At 35.8% G+C, this 24558-nt stretch overlaps 1 protein-coding gene across 1 annotated transcript in view; it reads right to left on the reverse strand.

The window, feature by feature from the left end:
- The window catches only part of LOC149776558 (5-hydroxytryptamine receptor-like), a 386681-nt gene extending 363490 nt beyond the window's left edge, over positions 1-23191 (reverse strand). Inside the window, exon 1 of the mRNA XM_089941017.1 lies at positions 22978-23191. The gene's annotated coding sequence lies outside the window, so the exon portion shown is untranslated. The remainder of the gene's footprint in view (positions 1-22977) is intronic.
- Positions 23192-24558: the final 1367 nt, after the last annotated feature.

A 24558-nucleotide genomic window follows, 5' to 3' on the forward strand; every position in this document is an offset into this window, starting at 1 on the left:
TCTTCAGCGTTGACGCCATCAGATCTTGTGTTCCAGCTTTCGATGGAATCAGTTGACCCCCGGATGTGGCCGATCAACATCCCATTAACTCGTACGCATGTGAAAAACGGCGGGATTGCTCAGTTCGAGATCGAAATTACATGGCTCATAATGTCATGAAACGTCGATACTAATTATTATTATTTTTTTTAACCCAACGATGTTTAGGATCAATAACTTTCAAGATATAGTATTATTCAGATGATTTGGCATATACGACTTTCTGCACGTAACGTCGGCGTTGAGGCTTTAACCTAATATCATTGTAATTGCATAAAATTTATAAAAATAACTGAAATAATACATTTTGTCGTAAGTTCTATAGTGTAACATAAATCATATTCGGTCTACAGTATCTCGTGACCAAATAACTTATTGACTTTTAGAGCGCTGTATTTAATGCATGAGATCGATCAATGGGTATGCAAATGACAGCCCCAAAGGACGTCAAGTTTGTACTGCTAGAGTGACCACCCAATTTCTCCTGACAAATTTCATACTCTTGGTTGAAGATATCCCTGCTGTTGTTTTTTTTGTGTGTTTTTTTTATAAGAGATCAATGAATATCGCGTAGTACGAAGTAGTCTTGCACTTGTTTCCGGAGCCGTAAAATATCACCTAACCGTTTAAACTGTGTACCTATTTTTATAAAAACCTAAATTTGGCGTATTTATTTCAATTATTGAAGTACGTAAATGCGTGACGGTAAAACATTGCATTCTCCACACACATTAAGCTTAAAAGGACAAAATTATTATATTACGTTATGTATAAACAAGTAAAGAACTATTTATATTACCCTATGTATCAGCAAAATGGACAATTTATATTACATTATGTATAAGCAAGAAAAAGACGATTTATATTAAGTTTTGAATAAACATTAAAGAACGATTTATACTACATTATGTTTAAACAACAAAAGGACGATTTATATTATGTTATTATAAGCATTAAAAGGAAGATTTATATTAAGTTATGTATAAAAAAGAAAAGGACGATTTATATTACGTTATGTTCAAACAAGAAAAGGACGATTTATATTACGTTATGTACAAACAAGAAAAGGACGATTTATATTACGTTATGCATAAACAAGAAAAGGACGATTTATATTACGTTTTGTGCAAACTAGAAAAGGACGATTTATATTACGTTTTGTGCAAACAAGAAACAGACGATTTATAGTACCTATGGTACAAACAAGAAAATGAAGATTTATATTACGTTATGTTTAAACAAGAAAATAACGATTTATATTACGTTATGCATAAACAAGAAAAGGAAGATTTATATTACGGTATGTATAAACAAGAAAAGGACGATTTATATTGCGCTATGTATAAACAAGAAAAGGATGATTTATATTACGGTATGTACAAACAAAATGACGATTACCTTAAGCATAAACAAGAAAAGAACGATTTATATTACGTTATGTGCAAACAAGAAAAGGACGATTTATATTACGTTTTGTGCAAACAAGAAACAGACGACTTATAGTACCGTGAATAACGATCTCGGATTAGTACCGGTATATAACGGTCTCATATTAGTACCGGTGAATAACGGTCTCAGATTAGTACCGGTATATAACGGTCTCAAATTAGTACCGGTGGATAACGGTCTCGGATTAGTACCGGTATATAACAGTCTCGGATTAGTACCGGTATATAACGGTCTCGGATTAGTACCGGTATATAACGGTCTCGGATTAGTACCGGTATATAACGGTCTCGGATTAGTACTGGTATATAACGGTGTCGGATTACTCAGTCGAGATCTTTGATAAGCAACCAAGATTTCAGATGAGACATAATGAGACGTCTCCTTAAGGCTTCCGTAGACATCGCAGTTGTTTTAAGCTGTTTTTGCACATATCCCATTTTTTTTTGAAATAATAAACGCAAAAGGCTAGGAATTTCACTATGTACCGGGGTATTTCTTCACACATATGTAAAATCTCTAAAAATAATTGAAATTGTGACTGAGTGACAAACTAAAATACGCCAATGACTTCGATATCTACATCTACTTTTGGAAAACTGCAGTCACACTTACTTGCAAAACAATAGGAATTGGGAACACCTATGTTATGGACCACTTTAACTATATTATCCAATATTAGGCCGGTTGGGCAGTTTCTTTCAACGTTAAACCCATTTTCAAATTAGCATGTGGCCAATCGCCATTTCTTTTTAAAACGCAAAGACACCAATTTTACAAAACCTATGTAATGAGCCACTGGCCTTCCAAATTTCAAGCCCCCTCCCCCCCCCCCCCGCCCAATAATCTAGACCACTAGCCTTCACGCTATTACTGTTAAACCTTGGCCAGTGGTTGTCAACATAATTGCTATAATATTAATGAAAATAAAAAACTAAAAATGATTCACATATATACCAGACAGAATGGAAAGTGCTATCTCTGGATTCTGTGGAACAATGCTTGATAATAGTAAGCAGAATTATTATTTTTATACAAATAATACAGGTAAGAGAATTTTTAATTCCTACTCTACGGGTAAACGGTACCCATCGCCTTGCATGCAACCACGAGCCCGTATTCCCTCACGACTAAGCACACATTACCTAAAGATGATGTTACTCAATCGGTGTTATACGCACTCGTGTGTAGAAAACACACTCGCATGATGACCTAGTAATTTACTAGTTGTCAAGCGAGAGTGTCTGCTACACATGAGTGTGTCTGCTACACCCTAGGTCGTCATGCGAGTGTGTCTGCTACACACAGTTGCATATATATATATATATATATATATATATATATATATATATATATATATATATATATATATATATATATATATATATATATATTTTTCTTTTTGATCTTGATTTTGATTTTTAACGTAGCTTTAACAATGTTTCAGTCATATCGCTATATGTCTGCAATTTGGCAGTTTATAGTGATGTCTAGCACTGGGGCATCATGCCTCAGACATGTAGCATGATGTCTCACCCAGTCACATTATCCTGAAAACTAGGCCAACCAGTCCTAACACTAACCTCTTAATGATGAATGCCAAGCGAGGCAGCTGTTAGTACCGTTTTTTAAGTCTCTGGTATGACTCGGCGGGGATCGAACCCACGACCTCCCGCATCCAAGGCGGATATATATATATATATATATATATATATATATATATATATATATATATATATATATATATATATATATATATATATATATATATATATTCAGAAAACAAAGTAGCGGTCCTTACCCTTGTCCTTCAACACAGTTTAATAAATTTAATGAGGGGTCAATTACTTATATCCAGTAAATTTTACTCGAGTATAGAGCGAGATAGTTCACGCCTAAAGGTAATTAATTAATGGCGTATTTACACTAAAACTTTATTTAAAGTCAAATCATATGCTGTTCAGACCCCCCATTAGACCCCACCCCCAATCTCTCTCTCTCTCTCTCTCTCTCTCTCTCTCAGCACCACACTTTGGCTCTGGGAAACCTTTACATCAAAATGGTGTTTTACACTATTTTTCATTTAACAAGGCAATTTCTTTTGAGCATATACGGCTAATCCCATAGATTTTACAAGTCAAGTCTGAAAAGAAATGCATCCCATTTGGACTGTTAATCACTGAAAATCCGTCAGACAGACAAGACAGTCTCTCATGAAAAGAAGCCTTTGCAGTGTAATTGCTTCTAAAGATAGGGGAAATTGCAGTTTATCTTTCACCACGAACCTTAGAGGCCGGTTCTTACACATACCATGAATTTGAATAACAGCTAGGTCTTGCAAGCTAACTACAGTCGCAGTATACATACAGTTCGGCTTTGAATGGCCCTGGTACCGATTTTACGGATTTGACAGCTAAAAACAAACAATGACATTAAAAACAAACAATATATTCACAATTCAATTATTAATTGCTCCAAGGCTCAGTAAGGTTTTGAAAACAATACATGTAATTCATATTGAAATAAGGGGCCCCGAGTGGCCGAGTGGTCTAAAGCGCTCTCCGCTACGGATCACTGCCATCTCACCTCTGTCTGCGTAGGTTCGAGTCTCGGATTCGGCCAATGTGGGTATGTGAGAAAGCTTGCCAGTAGCTTCTCGAGGGTCGGTGGTTCTTTCCAGGGTTTTCCCGGATTCTTCCTCCACCATTAATACTGGCCGCCATGTATAGCCTATCGAGTGCTGAAAAATGGCGTTAAGCCCAACAACAACAACAACAACAACATATTGAAATAAATTACACACACACACACACACACACACACACACACACACTTCATACATTAAAAATAACATGGCTTTTAAAGTTTTAAAGTGTTGGTATAAAGCAATTTGATATACCAATAATATTGCTATATCAAATTGTAAACCGCCCATGGCGTAATAATACGCATACATAAACATTCTCGGAACTGTGTGCTGTTGGGTCTATTCCTATAGATCAATGATGAATTTCCACTTACTGTTTAATAGTGACGTATGAAAATAACGATACAAAGTAATAATAACACCCATTTTCTTTATGAATTTAACATCGTTCACAATTTAATCGCCATCCTTTCTTTTTCCGTTTCCTGCTCCCCTTTCATGCACAAGGGACAAAATATGCAAAAATCTGGAGTGAGAGAGAAAAAGAAATTGGGCTTGATTAAAACCTTGAAATTGATATTGCACCATTTAACCTACAATATCATTCTTCATAACGAGATGTTTTCACTTCCACTGCGACCTCTCTAAAGTGCTTATGCAATCAATGATACAAAGTTGCAATTGCCGGTCAACGCAGTAAGTTAATGTCTTGGCTACGGGGCACACATTTGTAATGTATTTAAGTCTTTGTTGATGTTGTTGTTTCTTAAACCTATTATCAGGTTCTAAAAAGCGATTATTATTAATTAAATATGAAAATATCCAAAGGCCGCCCTCTCTCTCTCTCTCTCTCTCTGTTTTACCATCGTATCAAGATAACGGCGAACATCCATGAAAAGCATGAAGGAAGAATCAGCATCGGAGGTAGAACAGTCACCAACTTACGTTTTGCCGACGATATTGATGGACTAGCAGGAAATGAGCAAGAGCTAGCCAGCTTAGTAAAAGCCTCGACAGAACCTGTGCAGCCTACGGCATGGAAATCAGTACAGAGAAGACCAAAACGATGACCAACAGCACTAAGGGCATCAGCAGTGACATCATCGTCCAATGTACGAAGATAGGAACAGTCCACATCTTCAGGTATTTGGGGGCAACAGTAACAGATGAAGGATCAAAGCCTGAACTACTCTCCAGGATTGCACAAACAACAGCAGCGCTGACAAAACCGATGCCCATCTGTAACGACAAGAACATTACACTCAGTTCAAAGGTCAGATGATGCACTCACTGGTGATCTCCATATTTCTCTACGCTTATGAATCATGGACCATAACATCTGACTTAGAGGAAAGGATACAGGCCACAGAGATGAGATGTTTTCCGAAAGATCCTCGACGTCACATACAACGACCATGTCACCAATGAAGAAATACGGCAAAGGATCAAACAAGCCATTGGGCTTCACGAAGACCTCCTGATCACAGTGAAAAAACATAAACTGCAGTGGTATGGGCATATCTCATGATCAACAAGTCTTGCCAAGACAATCCTACAAGGTACTGTACAAGTAAAAAGAAAGAGAGGCAGGCAGAGAAAGAGGTGGGAAGATAACATTCGAGAGTGAACACGTTGACAATGAGCGACTCACTGAGAAAGACGGAAAATCGAGAGGAATGGATGGAGCTGTTTGTTCCGTTTTGTGCGGTGCCCCAGCGATCTACAAGACTACGGGACTGATGATGATGATGATGATGATGATGATGATGGTGATGATGAAATATGTGATAGCATGTTTTGTTTTCAGCTTTTATTTAATGCACTTAGTCAAAGCTCAGAGTGCCATCTATCACCCCAAAACTGGGGGCACCTCTTTTCCATTTCGTTCCGTTTCCTCATTTTGTTTCTCTCTCCTGGACCATAGTCTGGCTTTTCATTGTGAAGCGATGAAACCTGAAGGGAACCATATGCCCCAGGCTAAGTAACATCGAAGGAAGATTGACTGAATCTCCAAACCTGTAAGTATCACCCTATAGAAATAATGCCACAGAAGATTGAAAGCAATACGTGTGCTAAAGTATTTATGAAAGGTTCCAAATGAAGCAGTAAATTGCATCATACACAGATGTAATTTCAAGAATCAGGTAAATAACAGTTTGATGCGGAGAACCTTATTTTGTTCCCTGACGGTTTGGCTTAAAAAGCAGATACCACAAACAGATTTAACTTCTGAAATATTTCTTCAAGAATAACTGATGCTTTTTGCAAAGAAGATTTCTCTACTGGTAATTGAAGAAGAAGACAGTTAGCAGAGGCTTAATTTACTTTAGCTTGAATTCTGACGCCGACATAAGTAATAAATTTCTACTTAGGGTTATGAATAAAATATTCTCTCAGCATTTCCTGAAATGTATGCTACTTAAAAGTAAAATTCAAGGACGTCACATGGTTTCAAATACGAAGTCACATAAATCTAAGTGCAATCAGGGCCATGTCGAGTGGTAGCGTCAGTAAATATTTTGGCATTCCTTAAAAGTATGATATCAAGTCAAACTTTTGACAGGGGTACACAGTCTAATGCCTGAGCTAAATATCGGTACCAAATTTAATAAGCTACGCAAAGCGTAGCTTGAAATATAAGCATTTATTCTAAACTAGGTCGCGCGAGCAAGGAGACGAGTGTCCTCCCGTGTAGTTAATATATAGTACATGTATGACAGGTCAATTGTAAGTAACGATACGAGTCCCTGTGATTGAATCCTAGTGAAACGTATATGTAGCTTGTTGAATTAAGCAAAAAGGTAAATAATGATGAAATTCAAATTTCTTAGCTTCCTTTCTCATCTGATTGAAAGCAAGAGACAAGTTAGACTTGACTAATATAGTATGTATGTAGTAATGGCGGAGCTAGACGTATATTTTTTTTTGGAGGGGGGAGGGGGGAATCACTGTAGAACATTGCCTATTGCCGCCACTGTGTAGTAGTGTTTCGCGAAGCCTCGACACAATACTGGCTATATGGTGCCAGTAAAGGTGAACTTAAGGAAGAATCATGATCCCTTTCGAACAAATGTATATATTAATGATACTGAGTTTGATATTTTGAAGTTTGTTTCTAGATTTGTTATTCCACATAGTTTGCAAAGTACGATGAATATGTTGATTTATTAAATATTGGAAGTCAGTATATGAAATATTCCATTTTGAAACGGGTGACTGTAGTGCAGTTTGCGCTGCCTTATATGCATTTTCATTACATTTTATACCAAACTGACTAACCAGCAAACAGTAGAAAATACTTTTACAAAATGTTATAAGCACAGCATGTAAAAGAGACCTTACATTAAGCAGGCTCTCAAAATGGCATATATACAGTCCTCAATCTTAGCACAATGACATTTTCCGACGACAATAAACGAAACTGGTCACACGCATTTTTTTTAAAATTTTTTAATTGTTTTATTTATTTTTGTTTCCAGCTCGACCTTTTCTTCTTAAGTGGATCTATCGTTTACATAAAGATATGGAACTACCTTGTTCAGGTTTTCAGAATTTATGTAAGGAAACGAAATATGAAGAAAAATCCCGGTATATAAAGTATAATTGGTGGAAATAAATGAACACTATTTTTCTCTTCCTCCGCATCAAGATATCAGTAGATTAATATCTAGAGACATGTTTAGCCGCCAATAGAAAATTGAAGCATGTGGAACTATGTTAATCTATATTCCGATTCTGTCTGAAAACATTTGGAGTCCTTTTAGAGGTTTTGTGTAAAGACGGAATCAGACTTTTTGTGAAAGCCAGGAATTGTAGAAGCAAATTTAAGGTATGTTGTTGGTGTCATTATAGGCCGCGGCAAAAATATACAACAATTTATCTTTTTCATTTAGGTTAAACCTCCTCAAATAAATTACATTGTTTGTATTCGGCACATGTTGGTGTCAACACAAATCCATCACGAATAAATCGTATGTACTTGTGGCATCAACATAATACGAAAATGCTGCGTTGTTTACATAGCCGCAGATTTGCATTTCGGCAATTGGCAGACATAACATTTCATTGCCGTTAAAGAATTTGCTATAAATTAGTCATTATGCATATTTACAATCACTAACAAGCACCGTATATACTCGTATTAGAAGATTTCAACTTCACGCAACATAGACCCTGATCTGCCGTCCTATAATGGAGAAGCAAATCAAAGTCAATGCTTTTTGTTTTAATAATTTCTAACACACTTCATAGAGCTAGGTTTGCATACCCATAATGCGTGGCAGATCTGTGAATGTGCAGTTTGCAGTTGGACGCAACTTATAAGCAATTATGTATATAGTGATGACAACTACCCAATAGATGAAATTCTAAATTTAAAAGTAATGTTACATGTACTGCAAAGACGTTTTATCACGGTATTTGTTTAGCGTATTTGTTTTGAGGATTTAGAAAAGAAACGGGTTATCTTCGACCCTAACTCCGCTTCGTTTTCTGTCTCATCCAGATAATAGGCATTCAAGCTTGGGGGCAGCTGGGGATAGTTTTATAATCTGGCCCCGGTAATAAGTTTTATATTAAGGATGCCATGTGACTTTTAAGCTACTGTTTTTCCATAATTAAAGATCTGGATATATTTTGTAAATTAAATATTTCGGTATTGAGTTATTACTCGAATTGACTTGAGGCATGTACGCTTATTTACTGCACAGTATATATTCTACTCACATTATGGATTGGATACTTTGAGCTGATCGAGCTATCTACAGGGGTGGATCCAGACATATCGTTTAATATAGTATCGTTTTTTCCTGGGGTGGGGGTGGGCATACTCATGTAGGCGAGCGGTCTTGGAGCGGAAATCACAGTAGAGGACAGTGGACGCATAGAGGGTAAAGCCTTCTGAAGTGCCTGCATTTTAAGTGTGTCCAGAGCATCCTTTGAAACATCCAACTGTAAAAGAAACGTTTCAGTTGTGCTGAGTTCTTTTGTTTGTTTGTGAGGTTGGGAGGTCGCCCGCATGATTTTGCAATGCAAGAAAGAGCATCATAGACGAACATTTAACTGTGCATCCCGTTTACCTTATGGATACTTCACATTTCTCTTTTATAGTAGCTGCATATAAATACATTGTTGTTTTTATAAACACGTGTCGTATCTGTTTTGATGCATGAGCTTCAGAGCAATCATTATGTTGTTGGTGTAGTACCATTCACATCGCATCTTTACCTGGTGACATTTCGGTTTCGTAAAGCTATACTTCGCATTCTTAAGTTTAGAAACAGTGGATTTCCCTATCAAAGCGTTGAATACTATAGGGGAACGATGGTCTTCAAATCGACATAGCAGGACCTGAGTGCACAGTAATGTGCGCGTTTCTCTACCACCCACGTTTGTGACCTCATAACATTTTCGTGTCAAAATGAAAATTTAAAAAAAAAAACTGTTACCCAGTTTTAAGTCTTCTGCTTGATTTAAAAAAAGAGCTTGAATTTGTTGACAGAGAATATCATTAATCGCAACCAGTTGTTCTGTAATTTTTTCCTTCTCTGGCGCGGCCACAATGAGGCCAAAATAAAGTGGAGTTGTGTCCACCAAAGCCCTCATGAAGTTGATGATAAAACAATTCGTATCTACCAACCCTAGGTCATTTGATTTAAACAAGCTAACTTCTAAGGCAAGCGTAGATTTAAAAAAATGCACTGGTAGAATGTAGATCAATCGCTCAAAGAGAAGAATCATATAGGTGTACAAGAACTGAATATTTACAAGACATTTATTAATAATAAGTTATTAGAATACGATTGGGCGATGTCGTCATAAAATGTTACATAATATGACTTTGTTACCAATGGTCGGTTTCCTTCTCGGTGTCTTTGCATGATTATTTCAATCCTGCATGTTTCGTCATTTAAAGTTGCTAGTTTCAATATTCACTGTCTCGTAGTTTTGTTTTTATTATAATATATTTTGCGATCAACCAAATTAGGACACAACCACATATATACTCTTGCATAAGTCGCATACAATTGCGAACAATACATGTCTGCATCGTATACTGCTCAGGAAGATCAGGTTCTATGTTGTTTTCTGGGGGGGGGGGGGGTTGTCCCACTGATTAGTCATTCAAGTGCGAGGACCCAAATCTAACAGAAAAATATGCGATGGCAGACTTGGCTCTACACTGTTTTAAATGTGGTCGAAATACAGGCCAGTATATCGATGTAGGTGTTTAAAGGATGCGATTCGAATACAGCATCCACATTATTTGTTTAGTTTTGGGCACGTAGGTACTAAGCAATTTAGTCCATGAAACAGTTTGTTTTGCCCTTGGACACGTATTTAATTCATTCATGGCTTCTTCATCAATCCGGTAATCGTTTCAGTCAAACGCCTGCATGCATACTAATGTACATACATACACACGTACAATGCCGATATACTAGTCAAGTAGGAGCTGTTATTGTCCTCACGAAAATATGTGTTTTGGCTTGTTTATTTTTGAGGGAATGTGGGGGGTGGGTGTCTACAAGGCAAAAATACATTATTATTACGCATACTACGTGGCGCGCTGCAACTCACAGCTAGCCTGGACTGAAAAGGTAACAGAGGTAAGAACAAAAGGAACTGGCAGCCACTCAAAAGTCAACCATTAACATGACATATCTAATATTCGCTTTTACGACGTTTCGGTTCTACTTTCTTTTCTCCCACCATCCTTTGTCATAAATCGGGATCCAGATGGAAAGATGGCATACGGAAGAAAATGTCCAAAAGCGCCAAACGCCTAACAAAAGCATCAAATAATTTTGGAGGTAGGCATGTTTATTTAAGTTTAAATATTATAAGCTGGGATGGAAAGATCTCTCAGATGTTCGTCGTTCTTTGATAAACTGAACGACAAGAGTTAAAAATTGCTGAATATTGTACGAAAGAACCACTCCTTGTAATCTCCATGAATAATCAACATTTTCACATACTGATCAACCCTTTACACAGGTGACTGCGGACATGCAGGATGAAACATACTTGTTAAAATATTAAGCCGGGATGCTATTGTTTTAGAAGGCATGTACCGTCTTGCTAGTCTGACAGAATAAAGAAATCGTTATTGTGCCGATCTACAGCAAAACCATGCCATTCCAAATACAGAGAGAGGGACAGAGAGACAGAGAGAGATCTTTTGCCTCCTGTTGATATTTAGTACAAGAAAGAACCCCACCTCTTTCAGCTATCAGATCTCCATCAGATGTTTGATGTCGACTGAAAGAGTCCAGGCAAGATATTTATATCACTATATACCGCGTCAAAACAAAACTTCTTAAACAATTTTCTGACACCGGTTTGATACTTATGTACATACATGCAGACGTGTTATGCCGCCAGATTAGAGAGATAAAATATGTCATTAATACCGTTCTTGTCTTTCCAGATGGCTTGCAGAAAATGATTAACGATTCGTTTCTTGTACATAACCACGAAACTGAAGCTCAACTGTTTACAGAGTAGAGATTTCTAGAGACTAAAACATCACATTTCTGGAAGATTTCGCCTAACTTTCAACAAAGCATGTTACCCAGTACCAAACTGCTGACATAAATGATTTTGCATGGGCCAACCTTGGAAGAAGATTGCGGAATATTCTCAAGCTTGCCTCATCATGTCGCAAATGTTACTGCACAAGAGTTCTAAAGCAAAGGTTACTCACAGTCTACATTCTGCAGAGCGATAGCCCACTCTCCCAGACTTTGTTGGCACGAATATTTAGAAACAAAACAATAACTAAGCAACTTGCCAGTCTTCGTTTTAGCACGTTCCACAGTCGTATTCTTTAACTAGAAAATCGTTTTGCCCTTTACATTTGTGAACAATTCAACACCAATTGCGCGGTTGATACCTCTAATCTGCGGAAGGGGTTCTTTACATTTGGTGCCCTAGAAAACGTTGACCACAACCGTCTTTCCAACACATTTAAGGGATATTTTCATGCGAACGATATCAGTGTAACACAATTCCATACTCAAGATAATGCTGACAATTGTGGAGGAGACCAAGTTCTACCCTCTAACAGTGAAGCAAGAACATTTCAATATAGCCCCAACATTACATATATGCACAGTGACAGTACAGATTCCTAAAGACATAAAGATTACATTTTGAGGGTAAGCTAGATACATCAAAAGTCAAGGAAGAGACGTGGATCCATCCTGCTGTAAAACGTATGAGGAGAGTTGAGTTAAAGAAATGCAATGTCATGGGCCGACTACCATACTTCTTTTCAATTCCTCCCGTCAACCCATCTCGCTTCACCCTCCTCATTTTGTCTGAGAAGGCCAGCTCTGTAGCAATAATTAAACATGCGATTGATGACCTGATGTCCATGATTGAGTACTCAAGCCGTGTCGAATTTCTTGTCTAGCATGTGATTGCCTGATAATTGCCAACTCAAAATGCATCCAGTGCACCTGGTCTGTACATTATGAAGCGTGGGAGCTTGTTGCTGTGCTTAGAAGGCTCCGCTATGGGAACGCTCTATGGAATGCACTCGTGGATTTTCTGGAGTGCAGTTGCTGGGCTAATTCCCTCAAAGAACCTGGCGAGGCTACGTCTGGAACTGCTGATTTATTCCTCAAAGCCATTCATATTTCACGGACTCGTCATGCCCATCAAGTCACTGCTTTCGGCATATAAAAACTACTGCATAAGTCAGCCATACAAAGAGGCTCCTGTGATCAAGATGAGAGAGAATGACTTTTATTTCTGGATGAAAACTTTTTGTCCCTCCTGTTTCAAGTTGACCACTACAATTACTGTCGCTGGGTCGTTGTGCATATTCGCAACATGCTGTGCTCACTGTAAATACTCAAGGAGGACTTTCACAATATTTGTGTGGTTAACTAGACCACGCACAGACTTTCAACTCTTCATTATGATCAAGTACATGAGCAAGAAAATGCAAACGTAAATTGCATTGTTAATGTGATACACATCACTGAAACTCCAGAATAAGATGGACTATTTCCGGCCCTAAACAATCGGCTGCTGAGTGATTCTGAAAGGGTGCATATCCAGAAAGAGAATCCTGAAGTATAAAGCACCACGAAGAGAGTTTATTTTAAGAAGAAGTGTTCAAGTGTCAAACCAACAACAGCATTCAAGACATCGCTTAGTACAGTAGCCCTACCTAGATGGTTGTCCCTATCTGATAATATTGCAAACACTAAACTGTATGTGACTCTGTTGTGAATACCTTTGCAATGTAAACTTCAGTGCAAAACATTATGTCAAGCCGGACTAGCTCTTCATTGAACCTTGCAGTTGCAACTGACATAAATATCATGTTGCCATTGCTTGACCCGAGGAAATACCATACTCACAATGTTGGCTTATTTTATCTTGGCAATGATAAATTTGTTACTAGATACCTTTTAGAGGTACGTTTTATGTGTTATCACTATTTTTCAGATCTGCAATCCCATAATTATGACCCTGTCTTATCACTTGTTGCAAACTTTTTCCAGAGGCTAAATAAGACAGTAGTGAAAATAATTCAAACTCGTATAATATTGCATGACACTTTAATTAACTTGTATCAGTGTTTTGTGATAGTTTTGAAGTATTACAATCACAATGATCAACCCCACCACCAGAATTGTTGGTGCTTATAATTGTCTGGATATTTGTCCTCATGTGTGGCTTGTGTGAAAAAAATGGCGCTTTTATCCTGCGCGTACCGGTCATTTCACCAAACCATCAGACTTGTATCATAATCGATTTTCTTAACGAACCAGACAGAGCTCTTACCACAGATGTCAAAGATTATGTATTCCTTTGAGTACAGAGAAAATCCTTATTTCATACAGGTGTTGTCAGTAAAATGTGCACGGCTAAGTCGCTACGGCTGCCAGAGGAATAATAATATGTGACACAGAATTACCATTTAATGAGCGGCTTCCCTTATTGATAGAGTTCCCTGTAGGAAGTGCGGTCAGATTCCAATATCTACAACACGATACAGTTTTCAATTGGCTTTTCAAAATCGTTGCATAGGTTTGTGCTAATATTACCTTCCAAACTGTTTTATTGGCATTAGTGATAACGTATTTTAATGATTTGTACGTTATTGACAAATTCGTACAATAAATCCCCGTTCAGTTAAATAACCGTTTTGTCTATATTTTCTGTGAAAACTTATTATCCGACTTTTATTCTCCTCCGATTATATCATCAGTATAGAAAATTTGAGGCTAAGATATATATATATATATATATATATATATATATATATATATATATGTTATTTTCATTTAATCATGTATGCCACCTTATAACAAGGGATCCAGGGATATGCACCTTCCTTTCTGTTTGGCATACAGTTGTCAATTAATAATTATAAATGAATAATTGAATGTGTAAGCGTTGCATTTCGCAAAAGAAATCCAACGGGTTTGTGTATATAGCCGAGTCTTAAATTCCGTTTACCAAACGAATCAGTTCTCGTGCATCTTGAATCCTTTCATTCTACCTTGTTTCATCATGGGGTGGGGGTGGATGAGCGCATTGTTGTGTAGGTTTTGGCTTTAATGTAAGGCATGTGTTCAATTCCTGCTTGTAACAAATTGTATCTCTGTAACCTACTATATTATATCATTGCATATATAAATAGATATGCTGCCTAGATTTACATCAACACAACGTTGAATGTCACAAATTTGGAGTAAGAATAAAATAAAACCAGTTAAATCCTTTGTTACTCTCTGACGGAAATGTTGACAGGCGGCATGATACTAATTAAAATAGATGACATTCAAATGAAAACATGAAGCCGATGATCCACAACAAGTAATTGCGAAAGAAATTACCATAAATATTTTCTGAATTTAAGATAATGAAATATCTCCGAAAAACGGTGCTCAAGCTGTCAATCAGACGTTTTGTTGAGGATGATAACTACTAAAGTGTTAGAGTATTTTGGTGTTTTCAAAACTTTTTACATTGTAATGCTTACTAATAATCATAAACACTTAGCGAATTTAAGTTGACCTGCGATTTGTTACTTTAGACTTAGTGAAGTATTAATCCTAAGCTGAGGAAAAATAATAAGAAACACCAAATTGTCGTCTGTCATCAGACCTCCACTAAGTACGTTACAAACTTATTACAAGCTGACGCGTTGAAGATCAGAGATACATTTGTTAAATATAGCAGAACCTTGTATATCGCTGAGCGATTGTATTTTGTTTATGATCGAATTTTTCTTGATCACAGCGTAATTCCACTGCAGCAAACTTGCCTAACCAATTTAAGGCAAGCCATAAGTCGCAAATGCTTTCACAAGGTGTCGTATATTTTTAATTACCTATGTAATTTTCTTCCACAAAAACTTTGTAGTGGCAATAACAACATTTTTTTATATTCTTTTGTACAACTCAAATACAAAATAAGGTGCGCCATCTTACTTTTTTCATATTTTGGCATACATGTAATGGCAAAAATCTAGAAAATCGAAAATATATCACTAATGCAGACTGCACTAAATAGGTGAACTGCAACCTGCGATCTTACATAATGTGTAGCCGTGTCGCAGAAATCACAAAGGAAACCAATGTCCATCTATTCGCGTCTCCACTTTTTACAATATGGATATGCATATTAGAGATTCGAAGGAAAACTTTCACGCTATGTTATATTATTTTTGAAAGGAAAGTGTATATGCAAACCAGCAGCAAAAAGGAGTTTCACAGAAATTTGCAGTTGTCATTTTCCGTAGATCTCTCACTTCTGTCACCTTTGCCAGTCCGAGTTACAAAAACGAGGCTTTTAAAAAAATAGTTCATTGACTTGGTTGAATGTGTTTTATTTATTGTAGTTATGTCTCGACACCGGCTTAATACTTTCCAGCGGAGAAAGAAAAGCATGGGTGTACCTCGAACGAACAGATGTGTATTGACTCTACAGCACACAGAGTAGGAGCTAGCTGTGTTATGTGGAGTCAGAGAAACCTCAGATTCAGTTACATGATATATCCAGTGGTAAATACGTCTGAAGGATAGAGGTTGCAACTATAACATTCAAGTGTTTTCATGCAGAGTTCGCCTATAAATATTATAAATTAACGATAACTCTTTCGAATTCGAAGTCTAAACATCATAACTAAACGATAGCACTTTCAAAATTAGATTTTCAAGAACCCACTATTTCTGAAAGTGACCGCTTTAGTTGCCACGAAAAAGAGAGCATTGATCAGAGAGAGAGAGAGAGAGAGAGAGAGAGAGAGAGAGAGAGAGAGAGAGAACAAAAACATGCAGGGTGGGTGGGTGTGATGGCGTAATGGTAGTTTTGACTGTTGACACTAGCTTAGCTTCTAATTTGCATAGAAAATGTCGCCTTGAGATAATGGTAAATTGATTTCTCCGACTCAATCAGTGGTCTCACTCCGCAAATCAAATTAGTGGGCAAATGTTAATAGACAGAAAATCAATCCTTACTCTAATTTATTACATTGAAACAAAAGACATTAGTCTACAAGTGCGTTTACAATCCACATACCTGTTTATGAAACTATAACTAGTGGTAAATATTTCATGTGACTTGTCCATGTTGCATTGAAATTATCGGATAATGGAAAACACTCTCAGATTCAGCTGTTCGGTCTGTTTTGCTTATAGAGTTTAACATCACAGAGCTCAGTGAATATATTAGAAAAAAATGTCTAAATAATGAAGGGTAGTGGTGAATTAATGTGAAGACAGCAGAGTATTATTATTGTTTTCGTGATTTGAAATTAAATGTTTAACCGCTATTTGAATCCGTTACAAAATCGTCGAATTGTGTTGTTTTGATAAATACCTTGTGTCCATGGTGTGTTATTTCACATTTTCAAATTAGTGTCTGTTTTCAACTGCAATTTAAACGTGCTTCTGGCGACATCGAATGCATTGTCCCAATACTAGTTAATGAAGCACACACATTAACTCAGGGATTGCAAAATAATAAAATGTATTCCCTGCAATAATTATAAACAAAAACAGATCTCATCAGAAACTGCTTTCTTGTTGGATTTTTGTTTTCTTTTTGATTCATGATCCTCTGTTGAGAAGCAATGGGCTGAAAGGGAAAGATGCAAGGACAAATACTAGAAACAAGCAACACTGTCCTATAACAGGCAAAAGTGTGATAAAAAAAATCAACAGTGTGCTTTAAACAAGCAACAGTATGCTATGAATGAGCCGTATACTCAGTATATACTGGCTCTTAGTATACACTTACGTAACGTTCTTCTCCCTACAACGGACACTGCTCTCATATACAGCGAACATTTTACTTTTTTCCTTCGTTCTGTACACCTTAAAGTTTTATCTTTCTTCATCATAAATTGTTTTAAAACGATCAGATCTTTTTATCCCATTTGTTTTTTCATTTAAGCGATGTTGCAGTGTATATTATGCAGTCATATCTTGCTATAAGCTTTGTCCAAAGGGTGTAAACTATAATAAAAGTGAGTCAAGTTAATTTGGATGAAAACGAATAATTGGAATTATCTACTTCAAAGTGCAGAACGTTAATAAGCAATAGACAAGGTTTTTGTTCATCATATTGATTTCTGTAGTGATCAATCTTTCGGTTCTCCTCAGTGCTGGCAGGAAATGCTACTTTTGTTACTACTTTATTACTACATACATCGGACGGTTGTATCTAATTAGGTCCCATGGAACTCAGTTTTGAAATCACATGATACGATTTATGTAGAATTATAATCTTATGAAAGAACGAGCATCTATTTAGCCGCGTTGCCATAATGTCATACATATTCGTTTAAGGAAAATGAATTCATCGTCTGTATGACGTAAAAATAATATCCAATTCAATGGTGTATGTGATTGCAAAACACAAAAAGCCCAGTAGGATTATACATTGTTATTCTTCTAATATCATAACATTGGAGACAACATTAAAAGAAGATTTGATTGCTATTTCACAATTATGTTTTAGCAAACTCATTGTCATTAAGAATCATTAAGTCAAGTTTTCTTTCAGGTACTCCCTCTCTCTCTCTCTCTCTCTCTCTCTTTCTCTCTCTCTCTCTCTCTCTCTCTCTCTCTCTCTCTCTCTCTCAATTAACATATCATATTTTGTGTATATAATTTCTGCACACGTTGTGACATATTATATGCCAAAAGTTTTCATGTTCAGTCAGCTTGAGATAACTTGGTGTAGAAAAACCATTGCGGGTCTTTGCATTACAACATTTCAATCTTTCAATTTGCGACAATTGAGAATTAAAAACTTTTACTCTAACAAATCTTGAAATCATTGTATCACTGACAACTAAACAAAAGAAAACTGCACACTTTCAAGATATACGATTTTTTAAAATATCCAACATGATCATGCTTTAGCTTCATTTGTTTTAACCATTTATTTGATGTTCCTCTCCAGAAATCGATTTTTTTTAAAATCAAAAACCAGAACCCAAAGATGGATTTGAATAAATGAAACTATTTAACACAGAAAATTCTTCCGATTATTTTATTTTATATCCATATTTTTCTTGGTTTAGGCGTAGATTATGTGACAAAAAGTTGTATTTTCTTAACAAAAGGGTTTAAATAGCATTCATATCAAACTCTATTCTCTGAAATAAGTCCATTTGTTGTTAAAATGTTAAGTCGATATAAATTTCCCAGTCTCGTAAGCTAGCAAGATATGCAAAATTTCACTTCAACTGGGATTGGGTCAATAAAAATCTAATACATTTTAAACAACCGGTAGATTTTTTGGTGATTTATTTCTTCAAATACAGCGGCAGCTAAGTGGGTTAAAATGTCTATTCAAACTATGCACGGTTTAAACTGATCAATAGGTCGGATTACAATCTGATTGAGAAAAAAGAGCATCAACATAATGGTGATTTTTACTGATAACACTTAGAGGTCCTGCTCTGTTCAGCTAGAGATTCACAACTCAGATATCACTTTTCACGTTTATGAAAACTTCATTCGGAAGAAATCGTTTCTAACGTGATCGCTTGGATATAGTTGTACGATTACACATCTATTTTTATGTTTTTGGTGGACCGTACCACATATGTTTCAGGGGCAAAGCACGTCGGGATTGTCCCTATTGTGACTTTGTCTTGTACCGTAGCCATATTTTTCCATGTGAACGAAGGTAGTTCAGAATACTTTTCTTAATGGCGACTAAGAACAGCAGAGGTTTCATTTTCGACTCGACAGTAAAAGGTGACAGTTGTACATCTGGTTTCTAACAATCACTCTCGTTAGCACGAAATGCAAAGCTTTGTCTGATAGGCTACTAAAGGTAAGTGGATCGGGAATCCCAAAGGTCGAGGGTACATGAACCTTTATTGGTTACATTTACTATTTACAGGCAGGTCTGACATTTTTTTCAGATTGGCTCGAATAGTGAATTCCAGTAAGAACTCGGCTCATCAAAAGGGGGTCTTATTTAATAAACATAGGTGTCGACTTATAACGAAGGTCTGATAAAATCAATTTGAACAAGCGATATATAACCTTTGCCAACCTTGTAAAAAGAAACAAAAAAAATAATTGCATTGGAAATGTTTTCCCAATTTATCCTTTGTAAGTGTAAGATATGTAGTAATCACCCATACCTTTTTGGTGAATATTTAATCATTTATAAATTTCGTGGTGAATATTTAATCATTTATAAATTTCGTAGTGATATTTTTTTTACAGAGAATTATGTACTTGAATTAGGAAATGACGGTTATTGACTCTGTGACAGAGATACATTTTAGAGAGATTATGTCGTAATAAAAAAAGGTTACCCAATAATTATTTACTATTTGCTATAGATAGATATGCATGTATGCACATGAACATACATACATACATACATACATACATACATACATATCATATTTGTTTGTGAGAATACTTCATTTCTGCTCCATTTTATTGGATTGATTTCGTGACGGATAGAAGTACCAATGCGATTGCTAGATACAATTATGAGTACTAAATAATGGCGTGCGTATGGTGCAAAAACTATAATCGCGCATGCGTCGTTATCCTATCAATCCTTTATACTGACACATAATGTGATACAATATTTCAGTTTCTCCTGCAGAAATCAATCATCGGACACGTTTAACATGTTTCAAAGAAGCGAAACCGAAAACGTCAACAGGAAGAGCTAATGAGGTCACTTAAAGTTTGTCACAAATAAGATAATCTGAGTTTCGGGTTCGATCCTCTTTCGGGATTTAGGCAGAAGTCACTAATCTTCAATAGCATTGCATGTGACTATATAATCGCATGCAGCTTTTCGTTTTACAGCAGTGTGACGAATTCTACTCCTTTAGTGATGCAGAACTTCAATGATTTAGTAGTGTTTCGGTTGACCTATCATATTACCAACCGTGTATCAAGTGGATACGACTGCCAGTTAATTTGGTTTTAGCCATAAGCTGTACATGTTCTACAAACAGTACGCATCGGTATTGCCGACGTGTCTTCGTACTGCCCATCTCAATAAGCAAAATTAAATCATACAAATTTAGGTTATGTTTATGTGAAAAAGACAGCATAAATAATAATGCAAAGAAAAAGAATTAACATGTAATGATATATTCTTTTCCCATTCGCACTGGCAGACGATGTTGATGGCCTATCTTTTGGAAGGTAGTTGCAATTGACATTAAAATGCAGGACAAAAGGTCTAAATGTCCATACTGAGTTTGTGTAGTACAGTTATAAAAGAAGGTACTTTAATTTGTCCTTTGTATGCCGAACGATTTGATCCACTTTCAAATTTCTAAAAGTTGCATTTCAACTGGATAATTCAAAGGTGTCCAGAACATGACCCCTGAGCGGTCGCTGTCATACCTTCACGTTGGAGTTTTTCCAGTTTCAAGAAAGCAAGTAGTTCGATGATAGTTCATATTCTAACAAACCTTCGCTTCGTATAGCTTATAGCTTTCTCTTTACAGCATTTTCACTGAATATACCATAAATTAATTGAATATTGTGGCTCAAACGTAATTTTCGTGTCTAAGTGACAAGAATTAAGCCGATTTTGGTTAGCCAATGTTGTTCAAGTACACACGAATGACGGCATGCTTACAGACAAGACGTTCCAAAATGATCAAGAAGAATTCTTTTTAATCACGAGAAATCTCGAAAAAAATCTTCTCAATAAAAGAAAGATTTTACAATCATTTTATATGACCTTAATCTAATGTTTGCGATAAAGGATACAACCTAACGTTTGTGATAAAGGATACAACCTAACGTTTGCGATAAAGGAATCAACCTAACGTTTGCAATAAAGGATAGTCGATCAAGCAGAGCGTAAAGGAATATTTTATCCAAGGTTGGAATTTAACAAGGTAATTAAAATTCATAACATAGCATGATTCTTTTATCGAATTAAGTCTTGTCTTAAATATAAATCGCCGAAAAAAATTGTAACATGACAATGCCAGGAAACCGTAAGTAAATAAAGTGGATCATCGTTTATTTTTCGCGTGTTTACTAATGATTAACTACATTTATCTTTCAACAGGCATTTTGTTTAGATGTCGTAGAGCTATCAGGCATGTTGCTAGCTTGAAATTTCACAGAAGTATAATACTAACTTGACATTTCAAGGAGTTAATAATACTAGCTTGAGAGTCCAAGGTGGTATAATATTAGTTTGAAATTCCAAGGAAATATAATACTAGCATGAAATGGAATGGAGGTGTAATGCTAGCTTGACGTTACAAAGAAGTTTAACACCAGCTTGGGATTCAGTAGAAATTAAAAGTGAGGTATAATGCTAGCATGAAATTTCAAGAAAATAAACTACAAGATTCAAGAGCCACACAGGTTCAATATCTTCTTGAGATTCTAAGGAGGTAGGAAAAAATACAAAACAAAAGATTCCCAAAGGTGTAATTCAAGTTTTTCGTGGAAAACGAGAACAAATATGAATGACACCAAAATAGTATAAAATGCAAACGGAATGTTGCCGAATAACTCAATAATGAGATGCATTAGCACATTTTTAATCAAACGCTAAGTATATAAAATGCACATATAAATGGCTGCGCAAGCACGTAAATGATTCATTCTACACACACAAAAACATCAATGCGCAGTTGATGACAAATTTAATTTTTAATCATATAAAGATAATTTAATCATGATGATAAACAGTTAATCTCCTTCAAGAATATATATATATATATATATATATATATATATATATATATATATATATATATATATATATATATATATATATATATATATATATATATATATATATATATAATTTTCCCGGTTCAGGCTCAATTTTACGTTGTCCTTGAAAATCTGTTCTCATTGAGGTTTGGCTGATGAAGGATGTAACACAACTCATTTGGCAAAGCGTTGTATCCCGAAGACTGTATACTTGAGAACATAATGCAAGCTTCAGCGAGTACGGTTTTTTTTATGAGAGCAAAACACTACATTGCTTATATATGTCCCAAACAGGTTATGTGGTGTCATTTACAAAATCATTTGTAGATTAATATGACCATTGATACGGCTATCAAGACAGGATGTTAAATTTCCTTTACTTTTTGTGCCAAAAAGTTCATGATGTCGATGCTTTGTGTCCATGTATCAAACCATTTATTGTCTTAGTACCGTTGAATTTAGTTCTTGTATCATTTGTATGGCTTACTGTGTTGCAGAAGATTCTAACAGAAATACGTTATGAAAATGACAATTTTTTCAAAACACATCCGATGCCCTTGGGACATCAATAATCGTGTTAAAGTGGTTCAATAAAACGAGAAGAGCACACCATGCATTTAGAAGGTAACTTACCTTAGAACGTGTACTTCCAAACGCTATTCTCAGTGAATTGCACTATACAGGTTTGCTTTCTCATAAAAACGTGCTTTATAATCGGTTCCGCATATTTCTACATCTGAACACCAGAACATGTTCTCTTCTCTTTGTCAGATCGTTTCTGCAATTTAGTACCACACTAAAAATTAAGTTAAATGAAGCTTCCAGGAAAATGGCTTGTCCAATACCGTCGTAATCAATCCAGAATTAGAACTGTGGGAGACGCTGTTTGCGAGTGTGTAATGGACTAGTGTGTTATTGGAGAGAGGCATTGATTCCGTTGGTGTCTGAAGCCAAACAATAGTTCAGTGAAACATAACATTGGTTCCTAGAGATTTCTACAGTAACATTTAATTAGAGACACCCTACATAGTAGGCACGGGCTTTTAATCCGAATTATGGCAATGCATTCTTAAGCACTAGAATTGGCGTTGTATTTTATAGGCTCATAATAACAGTACGGCTCTGATTCATACTGATGATTGTACATTGATGTTTGTACTAATGAAGTAAAATGAATTTAACCACCTAATATTATATGATGTCTGAATGTATATCAAAAAAAATAAAATAGAATTGCATCGTGTTAAACCTAATGTTAATAAGATGCCACGAAGTGTTCGGGACTGGAAGGAAAACATTGTCTGCAGAAGACAAATAACTGAAACCATTAACAGTTGACATTTAACTTTATGGAAAGGTGTGATAAAATAGTTTCTTTGGTCAAAACATTCGTAAATCGTTAAAATAGATGGTAATTTCTATATACTGCTTTTTGCATTTTAGGGACTATACATATGGACCCTAGGTTAAGGATACTTAAAATTACAAAGAAAGGGTTCGATATATACGGAAGTAGTCATTAGATACAATACGCTAACGCTCCACTCAGCAAACACAAACACACACACACTCACACACACACACACACACCCCAATACAGGTTTACATGTTTTCCTGCGTACAACAAGAAATAATCACCAACATGTAATTATAAATAGATTAACTGAAAAACATCATTTACAAATTTCAGTGACGGTCAGAAAAATAGAATCTCATCAATACATTATAGACTTGATTAACGCGTATCGATCAAGTATATATATATATTTATATATATATATATATATATATATATATATATATATATATATATATATATATATATATATATATATATATATATATATATATATATATAGATATGTGTGTGTGTGTGTGTGTGTGTGTGTGTGTGTGTGTGTAGAAAAAATTAGATGCCAATTGGTGTGATGGTGTGATCACGCTGCTAGGATAATGAAGAAATATTCTGTCCGCTAACAGATTATTCTTCGAGATCTGGTAAGATGTATTTAAACATATATTTATGCGTGTGTGTGTGTGTATGTGCGCTGAGTGGAACGTTAGCAAGTATGTATCTAATGACTAGTTTCGTATATGTCAAACCCAGTCATGTAATTTTAAGTATCCTTGACCTAAGGTCCGTATGTATAATCCCTAAAATGCAAATGCGGTGTCTAGAAATGACCATCTATTTAAACGCTTTACGAACGGGGT

This window comes from Sinohyriopsis cumingii, chromosome 18 (genome assembly GCF_028554795.1).
Source record: "Sinohyriopsis cumingii isolate HCF-2022 chromosome 18, ASM2855479v2, whole genome shotgun sequence".
In the NCBI taxonomy this organism is placed as follows: Eukaryota; Metazoa; Mollusca; class Bivalvia; order Unionida; family Unionidae; genus Sinohyriopsis; species Sinohyriopsis cumingii.